This window comes from Caretta caretta, chromosome 25 (genome assembly GCF_965140235.1).
Source record: "Caretta caretta isolate rCarCar2 chromosome 25, rCarCar1.hap1, whole genome shotgun sequence".
Lineage (NCBI taxonomy): Eukaryota > Metazoa > Chordata > Testudines > Cheloniidae > Caretta > Caretta caretta.
The window spans coordinates 17,687,071-17,701,532 of NC_134230.1; the positions used below are offsets into that span (position 1 = coordinate 17,687,071).

General features: G+C 55.5%; 1 protein-coding gene across 2 annotated transcripts in view; it reads right to left on the bottom strand.

Moving 5' to 3' along the window:
* The window catches only part of NCAN (neurocan), a 90,563-nt gene extending 76,356 nt beyond the window's left edge, over positions 1–14,207 (bottom strand). Inside the window, exon 1 of one of the 2 annotated variants that reach the window (XM_075123209.1) lies at positions 13,757–14,207. The gene's annotated coding sequence lies outside the window, so the exon portion shown is untranslated. The remainder of the gene's footprint in view (positions 1–13,756) is intronic. The other variant, XM_048830684.2, reaches the window with a different exon arrangement.
* Positions 14,208–14,462: the final 255 nt, after the last annotated feature.

Sequence of the window (14,462 nt, forward strand, 5' to 3'; positions counted from 1 at the left end):
GGGCCAAGGGATCCCTGGGGGCGATCTGCATTGCGCAGACCCCCCTGCTGGGGGGCTGGAGGAGACGTGGACACCAGGGCCACCCCTGGGTGTTCCCTGTGGCACTGGGAGGCAGGGCGCTAGCAAGGCCACAGGTGCCCGAGCGTGTGAGGCCCGGAGCAGAGCCATCGGGGGCAGTGGGGAGTTTCCCAGGCCCTGTGACTTGGCAGGTGGGGCAGGGACAGGGGCTTTTGGGGATCGGTTATGTTTCCTGCAGGGATCCTGCACCCAGTGGTTAGAGCCGGGAGCCTGGCTATGGCAGAGGGGCTGCACCCTTGTCCGTGGTGCTGACACCATTGAGGATGCAGAGCTTGCCGTGGGGCGCTTCCCGGGGCAAGCAGACACCTACTGGGGGGTGGGTCTGATCCCCTGCCCACACACAGACCGTGCAGCCCACACCCCCTCGACCCTCTCACAGGGGGCCTGGCTCTCAGCTCCCTGACCTGGTGTAAATACGGAGTGAGCCCGTGCCGCTGCTCACCACACTGGTGTCAAGCCAGCGCATGTGTGCGGAGAATCAGACCCAGAGAACGCAGAGAGCCTGCCCCTCCCCCAGTGCACCCCCAATTGTGTACAACCCCCCCACGGCCCAGCAAACACCTGTCACAGCCCTGCCCCCCAGCACACCCCCATTTGTGTACAACGTCCCACAACCCTGCACACCCATGGCCCAGCAAACACATTCACAGCCCTGCCCCCCCGAGCATCCCCATTTGTGTACACCCCCGTACACCCACAGGCCCAGCAAACACGTCACAGCCCTGCCCTCACAATTGTGTACAACCTCCCACAACGCTGCTCACCCACAGCCCAGCAAACACATATCACAACCCTGCCCCCACAGCACCCTCCATTTGTGTATAACACACACTCAATGCACAGCCAAACACACATCCCAGCCAGCTCCCTCCACACACCCACACACAGCACCTCATTGTGCTGACACAACACAGCCAGACAACCATCCCCAGCAGGCAGTGCAGGCCCCCAGCCAGCTACAACTACCAAGGGCTTGAGTGGGAGTGGGGCTGGACTGTGACAGTTTCACACCCTCCCAGCCACCCACACATGGGCCGAGTTCCCTTCAGGCAGCTCAGGTGCTCAGCATCATTACCAACGAGCCAGGATCCACACTGCCCGGCGCTCCCCACAAAGCCGACACAGCCCTGACAGAGGGAAAATTGCTTCAGTTCTGACACGTTCTGAAGTAATAAAAAGGAGAAGATGGGAAATAAACTGCTAATAAGTCACCGAGACTCACCTGGGAGTCAGAGCCGGCTCTGGCGGCTGCGGTGTGGAGAAAGGCTGCAAAGCCTGGCACGGGGCTGTCCCTCCCCAGAGCCTGGGGGCTGCAGGGAAGGAGGCCAGATGCTGCTCAAGGGAGGCCAGTGTGAGTTTCAGGGCCGCCCCCCAACCCTCGGTGGCTGGACACAACCTGCGGGCTGACAGCCCAGGAGACAAAGGGCCAGGGGCTTACCGGGGTGTGGGCGGAACATGAGCCATCCAGGGCTGGGGTTTGTTCTGCTCAGGCTGTCTCTGGCCTTTATCTCTTGGCCGGTGGAGCAGCAGGGCGGCCGTGTGCCTTGTGGTGACGAGCTGGTTGTTCTGCTCCTCGTCAGGCCCTTCGTTAGCACCCTGCCAGGCCTCCTCCTCTGGCAACAGTACGTGTAACCGCTGCCTGGCCCGTTCCCTCCGGGCCCCATTTCACCCTCCCCTCTCAGATTGCAAACTCCCTGCAGCAGGGAGCGTGTCTGCGTGTGTATATACAGCGCCAAGCACAGCAGGGCCACAATCCTGCCCGGGAGCCTTTGGGTGCTACTTGGACTATCAATAATCTCCCTTAACGAGCCCATGCTGAGAGTGTCCTGCCTGGGTCCCCCGACTCCAGCCTTTCACCGGCCTGGATTTGGTTAAAACCTTAGCACTAAACTTTGGGGGAAAGGGCCCAGCCCACAAGGCTGTTCCACTGGGGACACCGGGAGTGGGGAGGATTAAAGGCCTGTCAGTCCCCATCTCCCATATTGCTGCTGGGGGCCTTTTTCACCAGCCATGGCATGTGAATCATAAAACGCAGCTGTCAGCCTCTGAGGGCAAGGAGATGGGGCCTGCACGGCTCTGGGCTCAGAGATGGGTTTAGAGTTCAGACCCTAAGCAAAGGGGCATTTTAGTTCCCCCAGTCCCAGAGGGGGATGCACCCCATCTTGAGCCCTTCTAGAGTTCAGGCTGCATCCCACCACCCACAGACTAGCCCACCTGCGGGAAGTGGCTGGGGCCTACGTCTCGGAAAGTTTCCCTAGGAACTTAGACCCTGTGGTAATGGGCCCAGATAGAGGGGGATACACGGGCCTGGGAGACAGGTGGACAGACAGACATGGCAGGATGGAGGAATGGGGTTGGAGGTGGTTGGATGGATGGACACAGGGATGGGGGTGTAAGGGGTTGGCTGGATAGGTAGGCAGGGAACCAGGCCAGACTTCCTGTCTGCCCCAGATCTGGCGGGGAGGGGGCTCGTTCAGTGGCAAGACCCTCCCGGAGAGACGTGGCACTAAACAGGGTGCAGCCCCAGTGTGGCCAGGGCAGGAGGAAAGCTAACAGCCATCGGCCTCCACCGGAGATGGTGGCTTCAGGCTTCTTGCTGGTGACATGGGCAAAGGGCTCAGTTGGTTCCCACATCCTCCTGCTGGGGAGGGAAGCCAATCCTCAGGGGTGTCACCCACATGTGTGGACACTGCAGATAATGGGGGATGAATACATCCACATGCACAAATCTGCTTCCTTCACAGCTGAGCTGACATTTTACAGTGGGATCCTATTTCAGCTCCCCTCCTCCGCGCCCCGATTCCCCGCTCTGATCACACACCCTGGTCAGGAACTGCAGCCGGCTGTCCCCGGGCATGGCCCAGTTTTCCCCTTCCACCTGAGGGTGAAATCCCATTCCCCCAGCTCCTGTCCTAAATTCTGGGTTGCCCAGTGTGGGTCCTTCTCCGATACAGTGTGATGGTCTTTGGGTGGATGGATGGGTGCTCATGCACAGTCTTCTGTCCTCTCCTAGATGCAACCAGAACTGCTCAGCTGTGAATCATAGGCCCTATACTGTCCATCGGGGAGGAGTCTCCTTATAGCTCAAGCAGTGGGGGCCTGTGCTTTCGGTTCTGTGTCCCAATGCCACCTGCACACACAACACGCAGCACAAACATGGCCAGGGCATGTCACCCCCGTGCTGCTGCTTGGTACGGCGGGACAGGGAGCCCCCCACTCGCTGGGATCACGGGGCTCCACCTGGCCCCCCTGTGCTTGGAGATGCAGCAGCCACCCCCAGTCTGTCCGGTTTCACGGGCAAAGCCGGGTGTAAGGCAGATCCTCCCTCCGCCCAGAGGGGGAGGCCGGGGCTGGAGCCTGGCAGTGGTTGAGGCCAGGGGGCCGCAGTAAAATGCTTCTCTGTTCGATGTTAACTAATGCGCCCGCTCAGCTGTGACGCCCCATCCCCCTGACATCAGCATTCCTGCAGGTTTCACGGAAGCAGCAGGGAAGATCAAGCAGCCCCAGGGGAGTGGGGTGAAGAAACTGCCTCCAAGATCTGATCAGGCTCTGAACTGGAGTTAGGAGTTGCGGGGGGGGGGGGGGTGGTGTTATTTTTTGGGGATGGGGAAGACTCTGTCTCCCCCCCAGCCAATCTGTTCCTGGATCTGCCTACTTAGGGCCAAATGCTCAGTGTAAATGGGCTCTGCCCGACTGAAGCCACTGCCCCAGCCAGGACACATCCTTGTCCCCAGGGGTTTGCATTACAGTTTTGCTAAATGATGCAGCTTCTCCCTCCCCTCTGCCCCCGGGAACATCCCTGCTAACTGCCTTTGGGGCTGGGGGGGGCCTCAGCAATGGGTACGCCTGAGCCAGGAATTTCATGAAATTAATTCAGAGCCAGAGGCGCAGCTCAGCAGGGGGCTGAAATGGCCCCGGGCTCCCCTCCCTTGAGTCCAGTAAGGGTCCCAAGCCACAGCCCTGATCCTATCTGTCCAGGCGTTCCCCAGCCACGGGGCTGTGCAGACACAGTCCCACTCTCCACCCCAGAGCAGGCTTCAATTCACAGCCAAGGAAGGCAAAGACCAAACCTAAGGAGGGACGCCCTGTTTTCACTGGCTTCTAACTAAACGCAGCCCACAGGGCCCAGCCCAGCTTGGCTGTGACCTGCTAGGGGAGCCCAGAAAGCAGCTGCAACCAGGCTTGGGACTAAAAACAGCTGCCGTTGCAAAATGCAAGTTTGGTCAGAGGAAAAGGTCACCGCAGCTACTGTCCTTCCCAGCTCCCCCACCCCTGGAAGGTTGGTTCCTTCGCCAAGCAGCTGCCTGATCCGATTCCTTTGGGGAAACTGATGAAGGTAAAGCGGTCCCAGGGGAGAGCACGGGGGGTGGCTGTCCATTCTTGCGGTGTAGGTGGCTCAGGGTGCTGGGGATGAGATATGGCGCCCCAGGTCACTGGCTGGGAGGCAGCTCAGAGTCATTCCTGGGAATCAGAGTGGAGGGAGCAGGGGGAGCTTCCCCTCCTCTCTCTGGCCTGGGGAGCAGCCCCCCTCCCCACACAAGTGAATGAGAGCTCATCCCAACCTCATTGCCATTGTGTGGAATGAGTCAGTGGATCTTAGTCCAGCCCCCAGGCATCCATTCATGGACTGTCTTCCTCCCCCGCCCTGCAACCCGGCAGGGTCAGAGGGGCCAAGCACTGAGCGTATCACAAGGGACTTACCCCCCATCCCCACACCAGAGGGGGTCCCTCCAGGGCAGGGCTGAGGCCCAGAGGTGGGAGCAGCTGGCCCTGCCCGTCGGATGAACAGAGCATTTCAAGAGTGTAAACCTGGCACTGTTCACCAGCAATAGATTCACTTAGGTCTTTTTTTTTTAACATGCCTTTAATTGGGAGAGCATGTGGACCAGCTTTGCCCCCCCCCCCCAATGTACTTAACTCTGAGCAACAGCGAGAATATCCATAGATCCCTATCGACCCTCCAGCCAACAAGCCGGCTTCATATTTCCGCCGAGTGCTGACAGCTCATTAATTATTGAGATCTCTCTTACTCTCTCCCTCCCCATGCCTCGTTGATCCACTAACCTGCAATCAAAACCCCAACCAGCCTCCTGTGTAGTGGACTAGTCCTTGCCCAACACAGAAATGCTGCTAAGGACTGATCCCAACCCATCTGACCTCTGTGGAGCAAAGAAAGACACTCTGCGAAGCCAACACCAAGGCTGAAAAGGGTGAAGGAGATGTGCAAAAGGGTGGGTATTGCAAGGTTTTAGCCTGAGAGATAAAGGGTTCTAGGTTTGGCTATAGCAGGCTGGAGTAAGGTGACCTAGAACCCAGATGTCTGGGGAAAGTAATGGGCTAGGCTGAGCTACAGCAAGTGGTGGGGCAACCTAGAATCTGGACAGCTAGAAGAGAAAGGGTTCTAGGTTTGTCTATGAGATGTGGGATAGGGAAACCTAGAACCTGGATGTCTGGAAAAGGGGTTCTAGGTTAGGTAACAGCAGGAGTCATGAAACATGGAACACAGGTGATAGGTAGAGAAAGGCTTCTAGATCTTCCTATGGCACGTGACAGGGCTAATTAGAATCCATAAGAACATAAGAATGGCCATACTAGGTCAGTATCCTGACTTCCAGCACTGGCCACTGCCAGATGCTTCAGAAGGAATGAACAGAACAGGGCAATTTATCAAGTGATCTATCATCCCCTGCCATCCAGTCCCAGCTTCTGGCTGTCACAAGTTTAAGGATACCTGGAGCACAGAGTTACATCCCTGACCATCTTGGCTAATAGCCATTGCTGGACCTGTCCTCCAGGAACTCAGCTAATTATTTTTTGAACCCAGTTATGCTTTTGGCCTTCACAACATCCCCTGGCAACGAGTTCCGCAGGCTGACTATGAGTTGTGTGAAGAAACACTTCCTTTTGTTTGTTTAAAACCTGCTGCCTAGTCATTTCATCGGGTGACCCCTGGTTCTTGTGTTATGGGACGAGGTAAATAACACGTCCTTATTCACTTTCTCCACACCAGCCATGATTTTATCGACCTCTGTCATATCCCCTCTTAGTTGTCTCTTTTCTAAGCTGAACATTGCCAGTCTTTTTAATCTCTTTATATGGAAGCTGTTCCGTACCCGTCATCATTTTGTTGCCCTTGTCTGTACTCTTTCCAATTCTAATACATCTTTTTTGAGATAGGGGAACCAGAACTGCATGCACTATTAGAGGCGTGGCTGTATCATGGATTTATATAGTGGCATTATGCTATCTTCTGTCTTATTAGCTATCCCTTTCCTAATGGTTGCTAACATTCTGTTAGATTATTTGTTTGCCACTTCACATTGAGCAGATGTTTTCAGAGAATTATCCACAGTGACTCCCAGATCTCTTTCTTGAGTGGTAACAGCTAATTTAGACCCCATCATTTGTATGTACAGTTGGGATTCTGTTTTCCAATGTGCATTACTTTGCATTTATCAACATTGAATTTCATCTGCCATTTTCTTGCCCAGTCACCCAGTTTTATGAGATCCCTTTGTAACTCTTCACAGCCAGCTTTGGACTTAATTATGTTAAATAATTTTGTATTGTCTGCAAATTTTGCCACCACCCTGTTTACCCTTTCCCCCCAGATCATTTATCCAGGTGTCTGACTGAGGCATACAGAATTTTGCTTCCACCAGGAGTTGGCTTCTCTTTACAAAAGGATCTGGATCTCTCTGAATAGAATGCCATTGTCCCCACCAAGGCAGAGCTTACACAGAGCAGACATGAAACAGACACGCTTCCCTTTCATGCCTTTTCATTGTTGTTTCTTTCTAATTTTTTTGGTACTGCACTTCGCACCTCAAAGGGCTCCCGGAAAGCACCTCACCGCAGAGAGAAGAATGAGCAAAGGGTGGCCTGGATTGTTTGACTTGGATGCTGGCTAATTTCACTTCACCCTGACCTGAAATTCTAGGGGGAAAGTCATTCCTGGATGAAGCACTGAGGAGGCCAGGAGACGCTGCCTCTCCCGCTTCATTGCCCACCCCACCCTCCACCCCATGCCTCTGTGTCTCACAAGAAGGCTCACTGTGCCCATCTCACGTGTGCACAAACTCATGCTCACCATCTCGGCCTGAACTTTACAGATGCCTCTGATTAAAAGTCCCCTTTGCTTATGGACTTGTCTCTCCCTCTAGTGGTTAGAGGCCTCTAATGCAATGTAAGTACTTCTACGGGTCCCTCCGCAGGGTGGTGGAGCAGCTGGTTCTTGAGGCACAAAGGTGGGGAGGTTGAACCCCTCCACACTCTTATGTTGACTGCTGTGGCCGTTCCTGGGGAGATTTTTCTGGGTGAGGAAGAAAGGTCATTTGGGCCCCACCCTTTCCAGGGCAGGAGGATGCTGCTAGAGGTGGGAACAACCTCACCATCTTATTTGCCACCATTTAGAGCTTTAGTTTAAGCCACGTGGCTCAGCAGGGGGCAAACTGCCTGTCGATTCAGCGCTGAAACAATCGACACTAGGAGGCGCTGTGCGGCAGGACCGTCTTGCTATGGGAGCATATGTCTCTGTGACTCACTAGTGAACCAATTCCCCAGTGTACTCCTTTCCCTGTGTATGGCTTAAACCCAGCAATGTTAGATAGCCAAGACTCAGCTGGCGATCTGAGCGAGCTGTCATTGGAGGTTTTTAAGAGCAGCTTAGACAAACACCTGTCAGGGTGTCCTGGAGAATACTTAGCCCTGTGTTGAATGCAGGGGTCTGGACTAGATGACCTCTCCAGGTCCCTTCCAGGCCTATGATTCTGTTGCTTATGGGTGTGAACAGCAGAGACACCAGCGGGATCGGCTGGCCTGGGACAGGGGTGGATGAGATGTTCCATAGTGTAAAGTCCATTTCTGCAGTCACAGATTGGATTGGGTTTCGGATTCAAGCACATCTGCCATGCATGGGGTCAGTGCGGGATGGGCTGGGGTGTCAATTAGCCACAACAGAAGCCACTCCTGGTCATTAGGGTCCTCTCCCTTTGCCACAGTGACCCATGTGCGAGCAGATAATTAAGAAGAGCAGTTTAATTAATTAATACTAGCTGGGATCGCCCTCAGAGCTAATGTTAAGGTTATTAAACCAAACCAAACTGAACCAAACCAAACAAGAAAGGAGTGGTTCCAAACAGAACAAAGCAGATTATTTCCCCCTCCTCTTAGCAAAGAAATGAAATTCCAAGGCGGCTTGTCATGGCATAACAGTGTTAGCGAAAAAAAAATAAAAAATAAACCCCAAATCCCTGAAACGCCTGCTGTCTGGGCCCTTGTGTGATAGACAATAATTCACTCATCCGGCAGCTTTTTGCAATTAGGGAGACATTTGTAGGCAGTTGTTTGGCACACGACGCATAAATACATGCCATTATTTCCACTAGCCGGAGAAGACGGGGCTCGGCTGCTAAACACGCCTCTTGGACGCCTGGGAATCTCATCCCTGCCTCACGTGGGACCAGCCCTCGGGCCACCGTCTGCCTTTTAAACCCGGGAGAAACCCCGGATTCTATTGATTTTAAAAAACACCCACAAAGCCCCCCGAGCAGCGGTGAGCATTTTCACATCCGTTGCGGGCTGTCGCCTCATGAATAATTCATCCACCTCATGAATATGCAAAGCTTGGGGCCTGGGCGTCCCTGCTAGTTTTCACCGCCCAGTTCCAAACCCCGGAGCCACATGGGTGCGGGCAGAAGGGATTCATCGCCCTAGTGAGCTTGGGGAGCTCTCCCCGTGCTGATGCCTCAGTCATGAGGCCATCGCGGGGAGGGGGGACTCTGGCAGGTCCCTTTGCCACGCCTGGGGAATGAACCCCTTTCCCTTTCGTCCAGAAAGCCCCTGGGTGACTCTGGCCTGAGTGGAAAGGCGGGGGACGGCATCGGCTGGAGGTGACGGGTTCTATGTAGGCTGGTTTCATCCCAGCACCAGTCCTGCCCCGTACACACACATGCACCCCAGCCCGGATCAGCAGCGAGACCATGGCTGGACCCTGCCATGCCACCCACCCACCGGGCTCGGCCAGTGCCCTTCAGACCGACCTTCAGGCCAGAATCCACTCCTCTTCCTGGATCTCTACAACTGCCCTCGGCCCCCATGGCTGCTCCAGCGCAGAGCCTGTCCCGGGGCTGGGATGAGACCTGACCAACTCAGTTCAACCGACATGAAACGTTTCTCGGCTCTCTGTGGGGACCGCCCTCCAACCGGCCCATCTGATCTCTGGGGGAGGCCAGCGCCTCCCAGCTGCTCTAGGGGGAGTCTCGGGCTCCCGTTTAGGGGCTGGGGCAGGCTGTAACGCAGAGCCCGGCGGCGGCTGGAATTAAACATTCTGGGCCTGAATCGAAGGGGAGGAAATCCCTGGAGCCCAGAATCCAGGCTGAGGTGCTGTGCAGCTGGTGTAGGGATCACCCTTGGCAGGACACTCCCAGGAGCCCCATACCGGACTCCCTTTATTTGCTCCTGGCCCTGCACTCTGACTTGGAGCTGGGGACGGGGGGCACCAGCTGCCTTTTCCAAGCCAAACCGCCTGTCCGGTGTAAATCTCACCACCCACGTTTGCTCATCCACACTGCAGGCATGCGGGGAACGACTCGCTGCGTTTCAGACAGGAATGGTACTGGGCATGCTCCGGTCCAAACGGGAACCACTGCGGCGCAGTCCTACGTCCTGTGCCGTGTAGCCAGGGAGCCCATGATCACAGTGCCCCCTTCCGGCCTTGGGGTTTACGCGCTTCCCTTTGGCCGGTCACTGGACTGGGCGATAAGAGAACAGCTCTGCCACTGACCCCCCTGTGTGACCTTGGTTGAACTCTCCCGCCCGCATCCACGTGCCTCTGTTTCTCCTCCTGCCCCGTGTCTGTCTCGTCTATTTAGATGTAAGATCGCTGGGGTCGGCACTGTCTGATCACACAGTGTCCAGCACAATGGGGCCCTGGTCTCATCTCAGCCTCCAGGTGCTCCTGGAACTTACATAATTAATGGTGTAAATCAGCGTTCGATGGAGCTGCCCCACTTTAGACCAAGCAACCGGCTCATTGCGGCTGAGCCCCACAACCAGTGGCTGAGGTTGGGGTAACAGGGATGCATCTGCCCCAGAGGACCTTAAAGTGGGACCGGAGATTATTCTGTATCGGGAATAGCCCTCCCCCGACCAAGGGGGCCCTGACTCCTTCCTCACTCCAGCCAGGTACCTCTGCTCTGGAGAGCTACTGGCACACGAGGGATTGTAGAGTAGGCGATGGAGCTGGCTGAGAATTGTGTCCCAAGGGAAGGGAGGAGAGCAGCGGCTCTTGGCATGTTTGTAGGGAGCAATCCTGCACTGCCTGGGGAATGGGCCTGGCAGGTCACTTCCACCTCTCTGGGGCCACGCCATGTGGCCACCTAAGACGATGGAATCTTGGGGGCAGCTGGATGCACCATGTGGTTGCTGTGGCCCTGGGATGGGGCAGCAGAAGCCAAGAATCAGCGAGGTCCATTCACGCTGCCGAGGGCCTCTGGGACTGACCAGCCCTCCCTGCCGCTTGTGCATCTCTGTCACCTGGGCTGCAGGGCTCCGGCACAGCTCCTCGAGCAGCCAGAGAGCCCCACCCCCCATTGCTCCCAAACCTGCTCAGCTTGTTCCCAGGAGGTGACAGGGTGGGGGGCCGCCTCCTTCCTCAGCTGGGCCAGTCAATGATTGGGAGGGGGGCTACTCCGCCGACTGGCCAGCTGGGGGAGCTGCTGGAGAGGGTGTCATTCATGCTGAACCGCCCCGATTGAATGTGCCCTGCAATCTGAGGCTTCAACCAATTTTACAGCGGAGGGGGTGAGCCAAGTTGTGCAGATCTCTCCGCAAAAAGACCCTGCCCACTGCTGCCTCGCACAAGAGGAGGGTGGCAGTTAGAGACCGAAGAGACCTCTTAGCTCACTGGCAGGATACGAGCCCTTAAGAAATGCATCTCCCAGCACCCACCTCCAGTAACAAACTTGCTTCTGCCTTCCAGGGAGGGGGTGGGGTTTTGCTTCCATCCATATGTCGATATCAACCGGCGAAGGACAAGAATCAGAAAGACAGAAATCCAGACGCAAATCCCAGCGCTTCCTTTTCTACCTCCGCTGCCCACCATCCACAACAAAAGGATTTTGCAAAACTCGCTGTCCCCGTATCGTTCAAGCAATGAGAGATTTTCCCCTCCACTCTGCTAGAGTAAATTAGCACCTTGGAAAGCTGCGATCTTGTCCAATATGGGCTCTTTAATAGGTGTGATTTGTATTGGGCTTGCAGTCTGCATCCTTTATTTCAGAGGAGTATTTATCTTTATTTTATTTTGCTTTTTCTATCACGTGGTAGGAGCTACCCAGGAACAAAATACATTAAAGGAATGATAATGTTCAGATCCCACCTTCAGCCTGAGTTATTTTCCTCCTGTTAAACAAACATGCATCTGATCCCCCAACACACACACACTAAACACAAGCTCATCCAAACAGCAAAACAAGTATCTCCCCTTGAACTGCTGCTGAACCCATGCAGGTAGGAATGCCTTCAAGCTGGCATGCAGGATGGCAGGTGCAAAGAGTAGCTTTCAAAAAGACACAGATCCCTATTGCTAGACTGCAAATATTTTGCACTGGGAAAATGTGTTAGCAAATGAACCAAGCCTCTTAGCGAAGTTAGCAAAGGTTCGGTCATTTGTATGGTTTCTTTTCTTTCTTTGAAAGCGCTGCAATTAAATCCAGCCCAATTAATCCTCTAGAGAGCTGGCTACCCCCCTTCTTTGTGTCTTCTGGGAAGGCATAGCCAAAAGTCTTGGAGTTTCCGGCCTGGCCTGCCACTGCTGTCTCTGTTTAGGTATTCTGCAATGGAAAACCAGCCTTGGCTCTTGGCACTTTGATATAGGCAACCCTGATCTCCTGCCCTGCCGATTGAAATTCCAGGATGTGTACCTTCTAGGCAATCTCCTCCAGCAACGCACGACATCACAACCGACCTCATCACACCCACCCTTGACTAATCTCAAAGCAGGAAACGTGAAGGGGCTTCAGCTTTGCTCTCTGCCCATCAGACTACGTGGGGGGCGAGTTGCAATGCCCTTGGCTCGGAAAGTTTTGATTTCTTTCTTTCTTTGAAATAAACAGTTCCACTGTCACAAACCCCCGCTTCCACCGTCTGGAGAACAGGAACACGAGAACGGCCAGGCTGGGCCAGACCAACAGTCCATCTAGCCCCGTGTTTCTGTCTGTGACCGTGGCCACTGCCAAGTGCTCCAGCGGGAATGCACAGAACAGGGCAGCTAGGGGGTGATCCATCCCCCCTCCTTGAATCTCGTAACAAAGGCCGTGGAGATGAGGCTATAGATACAGCTAGCTCCTTTGTAAGCTGATGCTGTCTCTGTGTCGGATTAGCTACCTCCGAGCGAGTTCCACAGGACTGGGAAGGAGGGGGAAAGGACTCGGAGGCAGAGCCATAGATCTTCACAACGTTATTTGACATTCTCTCCTCTCTGGATTGCGTTGGTGTTGCATTATTGCCCGGCCCACCCCCCTGGCTTGCAAGGCTCCAGTGTGATTTAACAGGGTATAATCCTCTCTAATGATATTTCTCCCATCCTGCCAGCCTGGTATCAATTCCTGCTCCTGCCTCACCAACTCTCCCCCTCACACACACACACACACACATACACTCCCCCTTAGCTGAAATTTTAGTTTCAGCATTTTCCTACTAACAAGAATAAATTATTCAGCATCTCTCCACCTGTCTCATTAGCGCCCATCTCTCTCCTTCTTCTACCACCGTGTCTTATCTTGGCTTGGCTCGAGCCTCCCCGCTCTGAACCGAGTTACTTGAGGCTTATTTTCATTCAGTTGGAGACTCTTGTCTCTCACCAATAATTTCAGTGCCCCGGGGTTGTGTCGGGAGGAAGGGGGCCTCATCCACCACCTTTCCTTCTATTTTCTCCCACTTTCTCTCTCCCCGTGTGTGTGTGTTTCACACTCACAGAAAACCGGCTCATTTGGAACCAATCCATGGGGCTCCAGTCCGCTCTCCATTCACCAGAGCTAACGTTTTGCCAACCTCTCCTGAACTCCCTGCATTCTCTGTCCCACCGGGATTGCTGGATCTCCCACCAAGTCAGCCTCACTTACCGCCTCTTAACACGCCGCTAGGCTGCAAACCAATATACCCAACGCCTCCAGTCGCCACAATACATTAATTAAAAAGAAAGCAACCCCCTAAATCCATTGCAACCAGAGACAACCCGGCTTTGTTCGGATGAGACGCTCAGTTACAAGGCAATGAGCAATAGCCATAATGTATCATGCAAACAACCCCGGTACCAACTCTTTTTTTAAAAAAGGGGGGGGCAGCAAAGGGGAGGTAAGGGGAGATTTCCCCCTTCTTAAAAATCTGTGCCGCGAGCCAGTTGTTCTGCAAAGAAAAGTCAGCCATGCACGCGCCAGACAATGCTCCTCCGGAGATGCCTAGAAGTCCAAGCAAAGGGGTGAGGGTGGGGGGTCATTTGAAGCAGCTTGCGAAAGGTGCCTGGCAAGTGCTGTGACTTTTGGTGGCTCGGCTGGGAGAGGCAGCGGCGGGGCCAGGGCTAAGCGAAGCCACCCGCGGAGAGCCCCGAGAGGGGGCGAGGGGAGAAATTTGGGCTGTAAAGGCGAGCGGGGGGAGAGGGAGGCAGAGAGCCACGTACCTGCTGCAGAGGGGGAGCCCCGCCGCGCGCTCCAGGGTCTGCAGGAATGCACCCCCGTGCCGCCCGGAGAGAGGGGCCGCGGTCAGCGCCGGCTGGGGAGCGATCGCATCTCGGAGCGCAGGCGGGAGGGTTCGGGAAGAACTGGGGGGGGGGGCGGGGGGAGGGGCCGGGGGCTACCCCAGGCGGGGGCAGAGCTCCATGCCCAGGCCCGTCAGTGGCTCCTGCAGCGGGCTGGGGGGCAGAGCCAATCCCGGCTCATCCGAGGCAGCAGGGTGGGAACAAAGGGGGCACCAAGCCCAGCGCGCCGCCTGCTGCTGCTGGGCCCCGGGGCTGCTCGCGTCCCCGCCCGCAGCCATGGGCCGCGAGTCCCCTGCCCCGGCTGCCCGGTCCCCGTCACCTGCCCGGAGCCGGGAGGCAAAGATGCTCAATGGCTCTTTCCAGGGGAGGGCGTGTGTCCGTGCTGCGCATGCGTCGCTGGTTCTCCCTTCCTCACCACACCTCCATCCCCCCTCAAACTCCTGGCCGCGCCAGCACCTCGCCCCCCAAATCACCCACGCGGAAGCGGGGCGCAGTCCCCCCCCCCGAACTTTTGTAAAGCTTTCCCAGATTATTGGGGGGCTGGAGGGGGGGCTCGTTCGATCCGGGGGGTGTTGGGAGCTGCATATTTATTTGGATTCTGTTTTGCTTTGCTCTTTGAGGGATGCAA